The sequence below is a fragment of the Tachypleus tridentatus genome, chromosome 7 (assembly GCF_004210375.1).
Source record: "Tachypleus tridentatus isolate NWPU-2018 chromosome 7, ASM421037v1, whole genome shotgun sequence".
Classification (NCBI taxonomy): domain Eukaryota; kingdom Metazoa; phylum Arthropoda; class Merostomata; order Xiphosura; family Limulidae; genus Tachypleus; species Tachypleus tridentatus.
Genome location: NC_134831.1, coordinates 112,635,709 through 112,654,482, shown reverse-complemented (window position 1 = coordinate 112,654,482; position 18,774 = coordinate 112,635,709).

Here is an 18,774-nt window from a genome sequence, read left to right as displayed (position 1 = left end):
ACAGTTGTCAGAACTTACCACAGTGACTCGTAGATTATAACAAAAGTTCAGAGTTCACTACAGTTGTCAGAACTTATCACAGTGACTCGTAGATCATAACAAAAGTTTAGAGTTCACTACAGTTGTCAGAACTTACCATAGTGACTCCTTGATCATAATAAAAGTGCAGAGTTCACTACAGTTGTTAGAACTAACCATAGTGACTCCTAGATCAAAACAAAAGTTCAGAGTTCACTACAGTTATCAGAACTTACCACAGTGACTCGTAGATCATAACAAAAGTTCAGAGTTCACTACAGTTGTCAGAACTTACCATAGTGACTCCTAGATCATAACAAAAGTTCAGAATTCACTACAGTTGTCAGAACTTACAATAGTGACTCCTAGATCAAAACAAAAGTTCAGAGTTCACTACAGTTATCAGAACATACCATAGTGACTCGTAGATCATTATAAAAGTTCAGAGTTCACTACAATTGTCAGAACTTACCATAGTGACTCCTAGATCATAATAAAAGTTCAGTGTTCGCTACAGTTGTCAGAACTTACCACAGTGACTCGTAGATTATAACAAAAGTTCAGAGCTCACTACAGTTGTCAAAAGGTACCACAGTGACTCGTAGATCATAATAAAAGTTCAGAGTTCACTCCAGTTGTCAGAAGTTACCACAGTGACTCCTTGATCATAATAAAAGTGCAGAGTTCACTACAGTTGTCAGAACTTACCATAGTGACTCGTAGATCATAAGAAAAGTTCAGAGTTCACTACAGTTGTCAGAACTTACCATAGTGACTCGTAGATTATAACAAAAGTTCAGAGTTCACTACAGTTGTCAGAACTTACCATAGTGACACGTAGATCACAATAAAAGTTCAGAGTTCACTACAGTTGTCAGAACTTACCACAGTGACTCGTAGATTATAACAAAAGTTCAGAGTTCACTACAGTTGTCAAAAGGTACCACAGTGACTCGTAGATCATAATAAAAGTTCAGAGTTCACTCCAGTTGTCAGAAGTTACCACAGTGACTCCTTGATCATAATAAAGTGCAGAGTTCACTACAGTTGTCAGAACTTACCACAGTGACTCGTAGATTATAACAAAGTTCAGAGTTCACTACAGTTGTCAAAAGGTACCACAGTGACTCGTAGATCATAATAAAAGTTCAGAGTTCACTACCAGTTGTCAGAAGTTACCACAGTGACTCCTTGATCATAATAAAAGTGCAGAGTTCACTACAGTTGTCAGAACTTACCATAGTGACTCGTAGATCATAATAAAAGTTCAGAGTTCCCTACAGTTGTCAGAACTTACCATAGTGACTCGTAGATCATAATAAAAGTTCAGAGTTCACTACAGTTGTCAGAACTTACCACAGTGACTCGTAGATCATAATAAAAGTTCAGAGTTCACTACAGTTGTCAGAACTTACCACAGTGACTCGTAGATCTTATAAAAGTTCAGAGTTCACTACAGTTGTCAGAACTTACCACAGTGACTCGTAGATTATAACAAAAGTGCAGAGTTCACTACAGTTGTCAGAACTTACCATAGTGACTCGTAGATCATAATAAAAGTTCAGAGTTCCCTACAGTTGTCAGAACTTACCATAGTGACTCGTAGATCATGATAAAAGTTCAGAGTTCACTACAATTGTCAGAACTTACCACAGTGACTCGTAGATCATAATAAAAGTTCAGAGTTCACTACAGTTGTCAGAACTTACCACAGTGACTCGTAGATTATAACAAAAGTTCAGAGTTCACTACAGTTGTCAAAAGGTACCACAGTGACTCGTAGATCATAATAAAAGTTCAGAGTTCACTCCAGTTGTCAGAAGTTACCACAGTGACTCCTTGATCATAATAAAAGTGCAGAGTTCACTACAGTTGTCAGAACTTACCATAGTGACTCGTAGATCATAATAAAAGTTCAGAGTTCCCTACAGTTGTCAGAACTTACCATAGTGACTCGTAGATCATAATAAAAGTTCAGAGTTCACTACAATTGTCAGAACTTACCACAGTGACTCGTAGATCATAATAAAGTTCAGAGTTCACTACAGTTGTCAGAACTTACCACAGTGACTCGTAGATCTTATAAAAGTTCAGAGTTCACTACAGTTGTCAGAACTTACCACAGTGACTCGTAGATTAACAAAAGTGCAGAGTTCACTACAGTTGTCAGAACTTACCATAGTGACTCGTAGATCATAATAAAAGTTCAGAGTTCCCTACAGTTGTCAGAACTTACCATAGTGACTCGTAGATCATAATAAAAGTTCAGAGTTCACTACAATTGTCAGAACTTACCACAGTGACTCGTAGATAATAATAAAAGTTCAGAGTTCACTACAGTTGTCAGAACTTACCACAGTGACTCGTAGATCTTATAAAAGTTCAGAGTTCACTACAGTTGTCAGAACTTACCACAGTGACTCGTAGATTATAACAAAAGTTCAGAGTTCACTACAGTTGTCAGAACTTATCACAGTGACTCGTAGATCATAACAAAAGTTTAGAGTTCACTACAGTTGTCAGAACTTACCATAGTGACTCCTTGATCATAATAAAAGTGCAGAGTTCACTACAGTTGTTAGAACTAACCATAGTGACTCCTAGATCAAAACAAAAGTTCAGAGTTCACTACAGTTATCAGAACTTACCACAGTGACTCGTAGATCATAACAAAAGTTCAGAGTTCACTACAGTTGTCAGAACTTACCATAGTGACTCCTAAATCATAACAAAAGTTCAGAATTCACTACAGTTGTCAGAACTTACAATAGTGACTCCTAGATCAAAACAAAAGTTCAGAGTTCACTACAGTTATCAGAACATACCATAGTGACTCGTAGATCATTATAAAGTTCAGAGTTCACTACAATTGTCAGAACTTACCATAGTGACTCCTAGATCATAATAAAAGTTCAGTGTTCGCTACAGTTGTCAGAACTTACCACAGTGACTCGTAGATTATAACAAAAGTTCAGAGCTCACTACAGTTGTCAAAAGGTACCACAGTGACTCGTAGATCATAATAAAAGTTCAGAGTTCACTCCAGTTGTCAGAAGTTACCACAGTGACTCCTTGATCATAATAAAAGTGCAGAGTTCACTACAGTTGTCAGAACTTACCATAGTGACTCGTAGATCATAAGAAAAGTTCAGAGTTCACTACAGTTGTCAGAACTTACCATAGTGACTCGTAGATTATAACAAAAGTTCAGAGTTCACTACAGTTGTCAGAACTTACCATAGTGACACGTAGATCACAATAAAAGTTCAGAGTTCACTACAGTTGTCAGAACTTACCACAGTGACTCGTAGATTATAACAAAAGTTCAGAGTTCACTACAGTTGTCAAAAGGTACCACAGTGACTCGTAGATCATAATAAAAGTTCAGAGTTCACTCCAGTTGTCAGAAGTTACCACAGTGACTCCTTGATCATAATAAAAGTGCAGAGTTCACTACAGTTGTCAGAACTTACCACAGTGACTCGTAGATTATAATAAAAGTTCAGAGTTCACTACAGTTGTCAAAAGGTACCACAGTGACTCGTAGATCATAATAAAAGTTCAGAGTTCACTCCAGTTGTCAGAAGTTACCACAGTGACTCCTTGATCATAATAAAGTGCAGAGTTCACTACAGTTGTCAGAACTTACCATAGTGACTCGTAGATCATAATAAAAGTTCAGAGTTCACTACAGTTGTCAGAACTTACCATAGTGACTCGTAGATCATAATAAAAGTTCAGAGTTCACTACAATTGTCAGAACTTACCACAGTGACTCGTAGATCATAATAAAAGTTCAGAGTTCACTACAGTTGTCAGAACTTACCACAGTGACTCGTAGATCTTATAAAAGTTCAGAGTTCACTACAGTTGTCAGAACTTACCACAGTGACTCGTAGATTATAACAAAAGTGCAGAGTTCACTACAGTTGTCAGAACTTACCATAGTGACTCGTAGATCATAATAAAAGTTCAGAGTTCCCTACAGTTGTCAGAACTTACCATAGTGACTCGTAGATCATGATAAAAGTTCAGAGTTCACTACAATTGTCAGAACTTACCACAGTGACTCGTAGATCATAATAAAAGTTCAGAGTTCACTACAGTTGTCAGAACTTACCACAGTGACTCGTAGATCTTATAAAAGTTCAGAGTTCACTACAGTTGTCAGAACTTACCACAGTGACTCGTAGATTATAACAAAAGTTCAGAGTTCACTACAGTTGTCAGAACTTATCACAGTGACTCGTAGATCATAACAAAAGTTCAGAGTTCACTACAGTTGTCAGAACTTACCACAGTGACTCGTAGATCATAATAAAAGTTCATAGTTCACTACAGTTGTCAGAACTTACCACAGTGACTCGTAGATCATAACAAAAGTTCAGAGTTCACTCCAGGTGTCAGAAGTTACCACAGTTACTCCTAGATCAAAACAAAAGTTCAGAGTTCACTACAGTTATCAGAACTTACCATAGTGACTCGTAGATCATAATAAAAGTTCAGAGTTCACTACAGTTGTCAGAACTTACCATAGTGACTCCTAGATCATAACAAAAGTTCAGAATTCACTACAGTTGTCAGAACTTACAATAGTGACTCCTAGATCAAAACAAAAGTTCAGAGTTCACTACAGTTATCAGAACATACCATAGTGACTCGTAGATGATTATAAAAGTTCAGAGTTCACTACAATTGTCAGAACTTACCATAGTGACTCCTAGATCATAAAAAAAGTTCAGAGTTCGCTACAGTTGTCAGAACTTACCACAGTGACTCGTAGATTATAACAAAAGTTCAGAGTTCACTACAGTTGTCAAAAGGTACCACAGTGACTCGTAGATCATAATAAAAGTTCAGAGTTCACTACAGTTGTCAGAACTTACCATAGTGACTCGTAGATCATTATAAAAGTTCAGAGTTCACTACAGTTGTCAGAACTTACCATAGTGACACGTAGATCACAATAAAAGTTCATAGTTCACTACAGTTGTCAGAACTTACAATAGTGACTCCTAGATCAAAACAAAAGTTCAGAGTTCACTACAGTTGTCAGAACTTACCATAGTGACACGTAGATCACAATAAAAGTTCAGAGTTCACTACAGTTGTCAGAACTTACCACAGTGACTCGTAGATTATAACAAAAGTTCAGAGTTCACTACATTTGTCAAAAGGTACCACAGTGACTCGTAGATCATAATAAAAGTTCAGAGTTCACTCCAGTTGTCAGAAGTTACCACAGTGACTCCTTGATCATAATAAAAGTGCAGAGTTCACTACAGTTGTCAGAACTTACCACAGTGACTCGTAGATTATAACAAAAGTTCAGAGTTCACTACAGTTGTCAAAAGGTACCACAGTGACTCGTAGATCATAATAAAAGTTCAGAGTTCACTCCAGTTGTCAGAAGTTACCACAGTGACTCCTTGATCATAATAAAAGTGCAGAGTTCACTACAGTTGTCAGAACTTACCATAGTGACTCGTAGATCATAATAAAAGTTCAGAGTTCCCTACAGTTGTCAGAACTTACCATAGTGACTCGTAGATCATAATAAAAGTTCAGAGTTCACTACAATTGTCAGAACTTACCACAGTGACTCGTAGATCATAATAAAAGTTCAGAGTTCACTACAGTTGTCAGAACTTACCACAGTGACTCGTAGATTATAACAAAAGTGCAGAGTTTACTACAGTTGTCAGAACTTACCATAGTGACTCGTAGATCATAATAAAAGTTCAGAGTTCCCTACAGTTGTCAGAACTTACCATAGTGACTCGTAGATCATAATAAAAGTTCAGAGTTCCCTACAGTTGTCAGAACTTACCACAGTGACTCGTAGATCTTATAAAAGTTCAGAGTTCACTACAGTTGTCAGAACTTACCACAGTGACTCGTAGATTATAACAAAAGTTCAGAGTTCTCTACAGTTGTCAGAACTTATCACAGTGACTCGTATATCATAACAAAAGTTCAGAGTTCACTACAGTTGTCAGAACTTACCACAGTGACTCGTAGATCATAATAAAAGTTCATAGTTCACTACAGTTGTCAGAACTTACCACAGTGACTCGTAGATCATAACAAAAGTTCAGAGTTCACTCCAGGTGTCAGAAGTTACCACAGTGACTCGTAGATCATAATAAAAGTTCAGAGTTCACTACAGTTGTCAGAACTTACCACAGTGACTCGTAGATTATAACAAAAGTTCAGAGTTCACTACAGTTGTCAAAAGGTACCACAGTGACTCGTAGATCATAATAAAAGTTCAGAGTTCACTCCAGTTGTCAGAAGTTACCACAGTGACTCCTTGATCATAATAAAAGTGCAGAGTTCACTACAGTTGTCAGAACTTACCACAGTGACTCCTAGATCATAACAAAAGTTCAGAGTTCACTACAGTTGTCAGAACTTACCATAGTGACTCGTAGATCATTATAAAAGTTCAGAGTTCACTACAGCTGTCAGAACTTACCATAGTGACTCCTTGATCATAATAAAAGTGCAGAGTTCACTACAGTTGTTAGAACTAACCATAGTGACTCCTAGATCAAAACAAAAGTTCAGAGTTCACTGCAGTTATCAGAACTTACCACAGTGACTCGTAGATCATAATAAAATTCAGAGTTCACTACAGTTGTCAGAACTTACCACAGTGACTCGTAGATCATAACAAAAGTTCAGAGTTCACTACATTTGTCAGAACTTACCATAGTGACTCCTAGATCATAAGAAAAGTTCAGAATTCACTACAGTTGTCAGAACTTACAATAGTGACTCCTAGATCAAAACAAAAGTTCAGAGTTCACTACAGTTATCAGAACATACCATAGTGACTCGTAGATCATTATAAAAGTTCAGAGTTCACTACAATTGTCAGAACTTACCATAGTGACTCCTAGATCATAATAAAAGTTCAGTGTTCGCTACAGTTGTCAGAACTTACCACAGTGACTCGTAGATTATAACAAAAGTTCAGAGCTCACTACAGTTGTCAGAACTTACCACAGTGACTCGTAGATCATAATAAAAGTTCAGAGTTCACTCCAGCTGTCAAAAGTTACCACAGTGACTCCTTGATCATAATTAAAGTGCAGAGTTCACTACAGTTGTCAGAACTTACCATAGTGACTCCTAGATCATAAGAAAAGTTCAGAATTCACTACAGTTGTCAGAACTTACAATAGTGACTCCTAGATCAAAACAAAAGTTCAGAGTTCACTACAGTTATCAGAACATACCATAGTGACTCGTAGATCATAATAAAAGTTCAGAGTTCACTACAGTTGTCAGAACTTACCACAGTGACTCGTAGATCTTATAAAAGTTCAGAGTTCACTACAGTTGTCAGAACTTACCACAGTGACTCGTAGATTATAACAAAAGTTCAGAGTTCACTACAGTTGTCAGAACTTATCACAGTGACTCGTATATCATAACAAAAGTTCAGAGTTCACTACAGTTGTCAGAACTTACCACAGTGACTCGTAGATCATAATAAAAGTTCATAGTTCACTACAGTTGTCAGAACTTACCACAGTGACTCGTAGATCATAACAAAAGTTCAGAGTTCACTCCAGGTGTCATAAGTTACCACAGTGACTCGTAGATCATAATAAAAGTTCAGAGTTCACTACAGTTGTCAGAACTTACCACAGTGACTCGTAGATTATAACAAAAGTTCAGAGTTCACTACAGTTGTCAAAAGGTACCACAGTGACTCGTAGATCATAATAAAAGTTCAGAGTTCACTCCAGTTGTCAGAAGTTACCACAGTGACTCCTTGATCATAATAAAAGTGCAGAGTTCACTACAGTTGTCAGAACTTACCACAGTGACTCCTAGATCATAACAAAAGTTCAGAGTTCATAACAGTTGTCAGAACTTACCACAGTGACTCCTAGGTCATAACAAAAATTCAGAGTTCACTACAATTGTCAGAACTTACCACAGTGACTCGTAGATCATAATAAAAGTTCAGAGTTCACTACAGTTGTCAGAAGTTACCATAGTGACTCGTAGATTATAACAAAAGTTCAGAGTTCACTACAGTTGTCAGAACTTACCATAGTGACTCGTAGATCATTATAAAAGTTCAGAGTTCACTACAGCTGTCAGAACTTACCATAGTGACTCCTTGATCATAATAAAAGTGCAGAGTTCACTACAGTTGTTAGAACTAACCATAGTGACTCCTAGATCAAAACAAAAGTTCAGAGTTCACTGCAGTTGTCAGAACTTACCACAGTGACTCGTAGATCATAATAAAATTCAGAGTTCACTACAGTTGTCAGAACTTACCACAGTGACTCGTAGATCATAACAAAAGTTCAGAGTTCACTACAGTTGTCAGAACTTACCATAGTGACTCCTAGATCATAAGAAAAGTTCAGAATTCACTACAGTTGTCAGAACTTACAATAGTGACTCCTAGATCAAAACAAAAGTTCAGAGTTCACTACAGTTATCAGAACATACCATAGTGACTCGTAGATCATTATAAAAGTTCAGAGTTCACTACAATTGTCAGAACTTACCATAGTGACTCCTAGATCATAATAAAAGTTCAGTGTTCGCTACAGTTGTCAGAACTTACCACAGTGACTCGTAGATTATAACAAAAGTTCAGAGCTTACTACAGTTGTCAAAAGGTACCACAGTGACTCGTAGATCATAATAAAAGTTCAGAGTTCACTCCAGCTGTCAAAAGTTACCACAGTGACTCCTTGATCATAATTAAAGTGCAGAGTTCACTACAGTTGTCAGAACTTACCATAGTGACTCGTAGATCATAAGAAAAGTTCAGAGTTCACTACAGTTATCAGAACTTACCATAGTGACTCCTAGATCATAACAAAAGTTCAGAGTTCACTACAATTGTCAGAACTTACCACAGTGACTCGTAAATTATAACAAAAGTTCAGAGTTCACTATAGTTGTCTAAAGGTACCACAGTGACTCGTAGATCATAATAAAAGTTCAGAGTTCACTACAGTTGTCAGAACTTACCACAGTGACTCCTTGATCATAATAAAAGTGCAGAGTTAACTACAGTTGTCAGAACTTATTATAGTGACTCCTAGATCAAAACAAAAGTTCAGAGTTCACTACAGTTATCAGAACTTACCATAGTGAGTCGTTGATCATTATAAAAGTTCAGAGTTCACTACAATTGTCAGAACTTACCACAGTGACTCGTAGATCACAATAAAAGTTCAGAGTTCACTACAGTTGTCAGAACTTACCATAGTGACTCCTAGATCAAAACAAAAGTTCAGAGTTCACTACAGTTATCAGAACTTACCATAGTGACTCGTAGATCATTATAAAAGTTCAGAGTTCACTACAATTGTCAGAACTTACCACAGTGACTCGTAGATCATAATAAAAGTTCAGAGTTCACTCCAGTTGTCAGAATTTACCACAGTGAGTCCTTGATCATAATAAAAGTGCAGAGTTCACTACAGTTGTCAGAACTTACCATAGTGACTCCTAGGTCAAAACAAAAGTTCAGAGTTCACTACCGTTATCACAACTTACCATAATGACTCCTAGATCAAAACAAAAGTTTAGAGTTCACTACAGTTATCAGAACTTACCATAGTGACTCGTAGACCATTATTAAATTTCAGAGTTCACTTCAATTGTCAGAACTTACCACAGTGACTCGTAGATCATAATAAAAGTTCAGAGTTCACTCCAGTTGTCAGAATTTACCACAGTGAGTCCTTGATCATAATAAAAGTGCAGAGTTCACTACAGTTGCCAGAACTTTCCACAGTGACTCGTAGTTCATGAAAATAGTTCAGAGTTCGCCACAGTTCTGAAACTTACCACAGTGACTCCTAGTTCATGAAAATAGTTCAGAGTTCGCCACAGTTCTGAAACTTACCACAGTGACTCGTAGTTCATGATAATACTTCACAGTAAACATCAGTGACTCAGAGCTTACCACAGTGACTCGTAGTTCATGATAATACTTCACAGTAAACAACAGTGACTCAGATCTTACCACAGTGGATATCGTACATCAAGTCCTCCTGCTCCACTTTTACAATACTGACTTTAAGAAAACAGGTTTATTTATAAAACTTTTAAAAACTTGATTAACAAAACAAAGAACAAGATTTCACTGAAGTATATGAGTATATAATTATAAATATATCAGTATACATCTGTAAATATGTCAGTATACAACTGTAAATATGTCAGTATACTACTATGAATATGCCATTATACAACTATAGATATGTCAGTATACTACTTTACAATATGGTATTCTATCTGCAACACTACAATATGGAATTTACTACCCTACAATACGGAATTTACTACCCTACAATACGGTATTCTTCATACTACCTTACAATACGGTATTCTACATACTAACTTACCATACAGTATTCTATATACCACCCTAATATATGGTATTCTACATACTACCTTACAATACGGTATTCTACATTCTAACTTACAATACGGTATTCTTCATACAAACTTACAATATGATTCTATATACTACCCTAACATAAGGTATTCTACATACTACCCTACAATATGGTATTCCATATACTACCCTACAATACGGTATTCTACATACAACCGTACAATATGGTATTCTGCAAACTAACTTCTACAATATGGTATTTCTACGTACTGCCCCTGCAATATGATGATTCTGCGTGCTGCGTTACAATGCGGTATTCTTATATGCCACCTTACTGATATAAAGGTTCTGTGTACTGCCATGCCTGATACGTTATTCTGCATACTAACTTACTGAATGCTGTGATTCTTCATACTACTTACAGTACGTTGTTGTATATACTGCCCTGGAATGCGGTGTTCTGCATGCTGACTTACCGTGCTGTGATTCTTCATACTGCCCTGCAAGACGATTGTTCTGTATAATGCTGCCCTGCAATATGGTTGATTCTGCGCGCTAACTTACAATACTGTATTCTTCATGCTGCTGCCTGACAATACGGTTGTTCTGCATGCTAACCTATGCAATGTTATTCTATATGCTGGCTTACCAATGCTGTATTCTTCATACGCTACCTTTACAATACGGTGATCTGCATACTTACCTTACTGATACAGTATTCTATATGCCGCCCTAAAATATGTTATTCTGTATGCTGCCCTATGTGCGGTTGTTCTGCATACTGACTTGTGCATACGGTATTCTTCATACTGGGCTTACAGTATGGTGTTCTATATGCTGCCCTGGCATAAGGTTGTTCTGCGTACTGCCCACAATATGGTATTCTATATGCTGCCCTGTTGCGGTATTCTACATACAACCCTACAATATGGTATTCTGCAAACTAACTTACAATACGGTATTCTGTATACCAACCTACCTGATGTGGTGATTCTGCATACTGCCTTACAATATGGTATTCCTGCATGCTGCCCTACACTATGGTATGATTCTGTATACCAACCTGCAATGTGGTATTCTGCACATACTGCCTTACAATATGGTATTCTACATACTGCCCTGCAATACGGTATTCTATATACCAACCTGACAATGTGGTTCTGCATACTACCTTGACAATATGGTGGATTCTACATACTGCCCTACAATATGGTATTCTGCGTTGCTGCGTTACCGACGGTATTCTATTCTGTATGCCACTACAATATAAAATTCTATATACTGCCATACAATGCGGTTGTTCTGCATACTAACTTACAATACTGTGTTCTTCATACTTTGCTTACAAGATGATGCGGTTGTTGTATATACTACTGCCCTACAATGCGGTGTTCTACATACTTACTGATACAGTATGCACTGTTCTTCATACTACACTACTGAAAACGGTATTTCTATATACTGCCCTGCAATATGGTATTCTGCGCTAACTTACTAACATTGTACGATTCTTCATTACTACCTGACAATACGATTATTCTGCATACTAACGCAATGCGTTTGTTCTAATGCTAACTTACAATGCTGTATTCTTTCATACTGCCTTACCTGATGCGGTGATCTGCATGGTGCCTTACTGATACAGTATTTCTATATGCCGCCCTTACTGATGATTGTATTCTATACAATGCGGTTGCGCATGCTTTATGCTACCCTGATGCGATTATTCTTTATGCTGCATGCTGTATGGTTGTTCTATATACTACCCTAAAATATGTTATTCTATAATACTGCCCTATAATGCGGTATTCTACATACTAACTTACAATACGGTATTCTTCATACTGGAAGCTTACAATATGATGTTCTATATACTGCCCTGGCATAAGGTATTTTACATACTACCCTGATAATGGTATTCCATTCCGTATACTGCCCTGATACGGTATTCTGCATACTGACCCTGCAGTATGGTATTCTGCATACTGCCTTTACAGTATTGTGTTTTACATACTAACTTACAATATGCGATTCTGTATACTGCCCCCTACAGTATCATTGTTATACATACTAAATTACAATACTGTGATTCTTCATACTGCCTTAAAAATGCGGTTGTTTTATATACTACCCAACAATTCGATTCTATATGCTATGCTGCCACCTATGGTATGATTCTGCATACTAACCTGATACTGTATTTTACATACTTCCTTACAATATGGTATTCTACATACAACTCTACAATACGGTATTCTACATACTAACTTACCATATGGTTTTCTATATACCACCCTACAATATGGTATTCTGCATACCATACTTACAATACGGTATTCTACATTCTATCTTACAATATGGTATTCTTCATTCTACCTTACAATACGGTATTCTACATTCTATCTTACAATATGGTATTCTTCATTCTACCTTACAATACGGTATTCTGCATACTACCTCCACAATATGGTATTTCTACATACTACCTTACAATATGGTATTCTTTATACTTTCTTACAATACGGTGATTCTACATACTACCACCTTACAATATGTGGTATTCTTTATACTTTCTTACAATACGGTATTCTGCATACTACCACCTTACAATATGGTATTCTTTATACTTTCTTACAAAACGGTATTCTACATACTTCCTTACAATATGGTATTCTACATACAACTCTACAATACGGTATTCTACATACTAACTTAACATATGATTTTCTATATACCACCCTACAATATGGTATTCTACATACTACCTTACAATACGGTATTCTACATACTACCTTACAATATGGTATTCTTTATACTTTCTTACAATACGGTATTCTACATACTACCTTACAATACGGTATTCTACATTCTATCTTACAATATGGTATTCTTCATTCTACCTTACAATACGGTATTCTACATACTACCTTACAATATGGTATTCTTTATACTTTCTTACAATACGGTATTCTACATACTACCTTACAATATGGTATTCTTTATACTTTCTTACAATACGGTATTCTACATACTACCTTACAATATGGTATTCTTTATACTTTCTTACAAAACGGTATTCTACATACTTCCTTACAATATGGTATTCTACATACAACTCTACAATACGGTATTCTACATACTAACTTAACATATGATTTTCTATATACCGCCTACAATATGGTATTCTACATACTACCTTACAATACGGTATTCTACATACTACCTTACAATATGGTATTCTTTATACTTTCTTACAATACGGTATTCTACATACTACCTTACAATACGGTATTCTACATTCTATCTTACAATATGGTATTCTTCATTCCCACTCCAATACGGTATCTACATACATACCCCACAATATGTGGTATTCTTTATACTTTCTTACAATACGGTATTCTACATACTACCTTACAATATGGTATTCTTTATACTTTCTTACAATATGGTATTCTACATACTACCTTACAATACTGTATTCTACACGCTGCTCTGCAATATGGAAATTAAATAGTGCGAGAAAATGCATTTGTTTTTATTATTATTGTTGTTTTATTGTTATTATTGTTTTATTGTTATTATTGTTTTATTGTTATTATTGTTTTATTATTATTATTGTTTTATTGTTATTATTGTTTTATTGTTATTATTGTTTTATTATTATTATTGTTTTATTATTATTATTGTTTTATTGTTATTATTGTTTTATTATTATTATTGTTTTATTGTTATTATTTCATATTTATTAAATTAATGATCAATCCGTATTAAAGAAATAAAGTTATTTTACTTCATTAAAGTCTCAACCTCATTTAATCTAACTTTCTGGGAACTTTTAGCTAGAACTCTTTGAAATGTATGTTTCTCTGGGCCGACAGCATGTGGCCATTGTCTCGTTAAAATACCACGAAAAACCTTGTTATATTTAAAAAAATGATGTTTTTGTGTGTATGTTATAGTTTTTACTATCATTTCTTTGTAAGATGTGTTTAAGAATAGCTCCATCTGTACGTTAATTTGAAGAGTGTGAGATATCTGATGCTCTTCGTAACCAGGTGACCAAATTACGGCGAGGTAACAAGACCGGGAATCTGATTAATAAACAGGAGGAGTGGATAGTGATTTAGTTTGTATGGAACAGGATGAAATTACGACTTCTATCTTATTGTTGCTTCAGACAATATTGGAGAAAGCGACTGTTTGCATCTCGTTGTCCGTATTCTAAAGTTATCTTATTTAAACCAAAAAATGTATTTTCGTATTTGTGGTGCAGCTGGTTAAAGAGAATAATTTAATACTATAAAATAACATTATTAATAGCATTATAATGTATATATATATGAAACAAAATTACTAAGTTACCTGCCGCGGTCCCTAAAATTGGACAGGTGAACAGGGGAAAGTCGGCTACTCACTAGCAACCTTTATTACTATGTTTCATAGTAATATTATAAAACACCTGCAGCGCAATGCGTTTGGAATGTTTTTAGTATCACACGGATTCGAACCCGTATCTCCAACTCCAAATTCCAAATCTCTATCTAAACATCATCTCTTCTCCCAAAAACGCACGTGTGTGTATATATATATATATATATATCTTTATTTCATCTTTTACAACGCCTTGAAACAAAAATATTTAATTACAAGACTAGATCCGTTAATTTTTATTGGCTATCGAAAAGTTTCATGTTTAAACGTTACCCCTTTAGAAACAAAAAAACACTACAGTTTGTAGTCAATGTTTTCAACCCGAACAGTGCTTTATGTGACGTATGTGCTAAGCTGTCAGTTATAAAGAGAGGACGATTTACAGTACCTACCTTTTACACAACCACTTTGAGCCGCATAGCGGCATTTACTGTCACTGTTATAACGCAGCTGCATTGGGACTGTGTAACATAAACAACATATATTAGCGAGAACTCTAAAACGTAGATAAGTCAAACATAACTGTGTAACTCAAAAAACGTATATTAGCGTGGTTAGTCAGAACTCTAAAAGTTAGACACCTCAAACCTGTGTAAAGTTATAAAAACATATATTAGCGTGGTTACCGAGAACTCTAAAAGTTAGACACCTCAAACCTGTGTAAAGTTATAAAAACATATATTAGCGTGGTTACCGAGAACTCTAAAAGTTAGACACCTCAAACCTGTGTAAAGTTATAAAAACATATATTAGCGTGGTTAGCGAGAACTCTAAAAGTTAGACACCTCAAACCTGTGTAAAGTTATAAAAAGATATATTAGCGTGGTTAGCGAGAACTCTAAAAGTTAGACACCTCAAACCTGTGTAAAGTTATAAAAAGATATATTAGCGTGGTTAGCGAGAACTCTAAAAGTTAGACACCTCAAAACAGTGTAACATTAGAAAAACATATATTAGCGTGGTTAGCGAGAACTCTAAAAGTTAGACACCTCAAAACAGTGTAACATTAGAAAAACATATATTAGCGTGGTTAGCGAGAACTCTAAAAGTTAGACACCTCAAACCTGTGTAAAGTTATAAAAACATATATTAGCGTGGTTACCGAGAACTCTAAAAGTTAGACACCTCAAACCTGTGTAAAGTTATAAAAACATATATTAGCGTGGTTACAGAGAACTCTAAAAGTTAGACACCTCAAACCTGTGTAAAGTTATAAAAACATATATTAGCGTGGTTAGCGAGAACTCTAAAAGTTAGACACCTCAAACCTGTGTAAAGTTATAAAAACATATATTATCGTGGTTAGCGAGAACTCTAAAAGTTAGACACCTCAAACCTGTGTAAAGTTATAAAACATATATTAGCGTGGTTATGAGAACTCTAAAAGTTAGACACCTCAAACCTGTGTAAAGTTATAAAAACATATATTAGCGTGGTTAGCGAGAACTCTAAAAGTTAGACACCTCAAACCTGTGTAAAGTTATAAAAACATATATTAGCGTGGTTAGCGAGAACTCTAAAAGTTAGACACCTCAAACCTGTGCAAAGTTATAGAAACATATGTTAGCGTGGTTAGCAAGAACTCTAAAAGTTAGACACCTCAAACCTGTGTAAAGTTATAAAAACATATATTAGCGTGGTTAGCAAGAACTCTAAAAGTTAGACACCTCAAACCTGTGTAAAGTTAGACAAACATATATTAGCGTGGTTAGCGAGAACTCTAAAAGTTAGACACCTCAAACCTGTGCAAAGTTATAGAAACATATGTAAGCGTGGTTAGCGAGAACTCTAAAAGTCAGACACCTCAAACCTGTGTAAAGTTATACAAACATATATTAGCGTGGTTAGCGGAACTCTAAAAGTTAGACACCTCAAACCTGTGTAAAGTTATAAAAACATATGTTAGCGTGGTTAGCGAGAACTCTAAAAGTTAGACACCTCAAACATGTGTAAAGTTATAAAAACATATATTAGCGTGGTTAGCGAGAACTCTAAAAGTTAGACACCCCAAACCTGTGTAAAGTTATAAAAGCATATATTAGCAGTACGGAATGATTCATAATAAAAAGAAGTTAAAACATCTTTAGGTTTGAATCCTATTTCCGTTCCTGATAAACAGTTCCTATAAAGGGAATCGAATCCCATTGTTAGAAGTAATCTATATACTCATTCATCTACCACCATAAAGGAAGTGTCATTGTATGAGGTATAAGTCTCTTATCTAGTCACCGTCTCTTTACGGTTATCATTATTTCACACATTTTCTAACTGGTCAGCTATGTACTTTCTTAATATGCAACCATGTATTCGAATACTACACTGAAACAATGAAATTCCTAGAACTATTCACGGAAGGATTTCATGAACGATACAACTTGAAAAGGTTTTCGGTTTCTGGTTATACCATACATGTAGTTTTGGGTTGTTTTTTTACACAAGCACGTGACTATAATAACCAACATTCCTATGGAAGTGTGAAGAAAAAGACCATACATTTTGTTGTATAATAATATAAAAAAAAAAAAGGATTTAAAGCACTAACATATTAAATGTGTTTGGTATACGTACTGTTCTAGCGATGATGTCTGGAGAAATGTGTATCCTGTATTATAACACGTTCAACAAAGTTCAATAAAAAATTATCCTTTTAGCACGTAAAAATACATTTCAAAGGTCACCTCAAAAATAACGCTGATGGTAATGTGTGGAAACTTTTCGAAATTAGTGAAATTCTTGTGAAATTACTTAGGACAACCAAAATAAACAGAATTAAAACTGCAAAATAGTTATATGTAAATCTTAGAAGTCGAGTCAGGCTTGCTGTGGTTTTACTGTCTCGAAATTCTTAAATGTTCTACAGTAATTCTTCTGCGCTGTAATCTAAATGTGATATCCATTTCCCTCCATCACCCATAGATCTTTTCTCAAAACGTCATATGTACTTTTACACAAGTGAATCATTTTCATTGAAATCCGGTCGCATTTTCTTACGTTTAAAATGTTGACAGCCACTTGGTGTGGATTTTTCCAGACCAATCGCGACATGAGAACCTTATCGGTCGTTATAGAATCCACAAGAAATACACCGCTAGTAAACAAACGGTAAACAGGCCTCATAACGTGTCATTTCTAGATAATATTTGTGTGTGCGTTCAGTTTGATATTATGTTCTTCCATTTGAATGTTATCTACTCAACACTATTGCAACAAGACATTGTGCACGTGACCCCAACATATTCTGTTATAATTATGGTGAAATTGCTCAAAGTAATAGTTTTTCTTTCCCAATTTGTAAAAAGAACTTAAAGTGATTAAAAAAATGAACATTATTTTCAAAATCTGCGTAGTTTTATTATGTAAACTCTGTTATTAAAACCAAAACAACTTTTATAAGGTTTGAATTCGTAGGCCTAATCCATTTATTCAAGTAATAAAACATTTAAAGTTTTCAGATATAAGCTTCTTCAAATTACACTTAAATAGTCTTTTAAACTATAGAAACAACATTAAAACTTTGTATTTATTGAACAAGTAATTATTTAGTAACATTTTAAAGTTTGAGATTTAGAAGGTACTTTCCTAATGTCCCTAAAAGTTGCTTAAGTGAGTGAGTTCTTAAAAAGTTTCTACACGAACATTCTACGGAATGATTATTCTTATATTCTATATGGCTCGTCAACCCTTCAATAAAACCAAAGGAATCTCAGGTATTATAATGGGCAGTTGTTGTATTAACGTTTTAGCTGCGATCGAACCAGAAAACGTGGCGAGAAGTACATCCATTAAAACTAAACGAATGTTTATGTAAATCTATATACGAAGAAATCAATAAGAAATAGCATGACAATATTTATATGTCTGCAGAGAAATAAAAAGATAGAATACATATTTTGGTTGTTGTTAAGAGCAGAGCTATAACGGGTTCCGTGTCC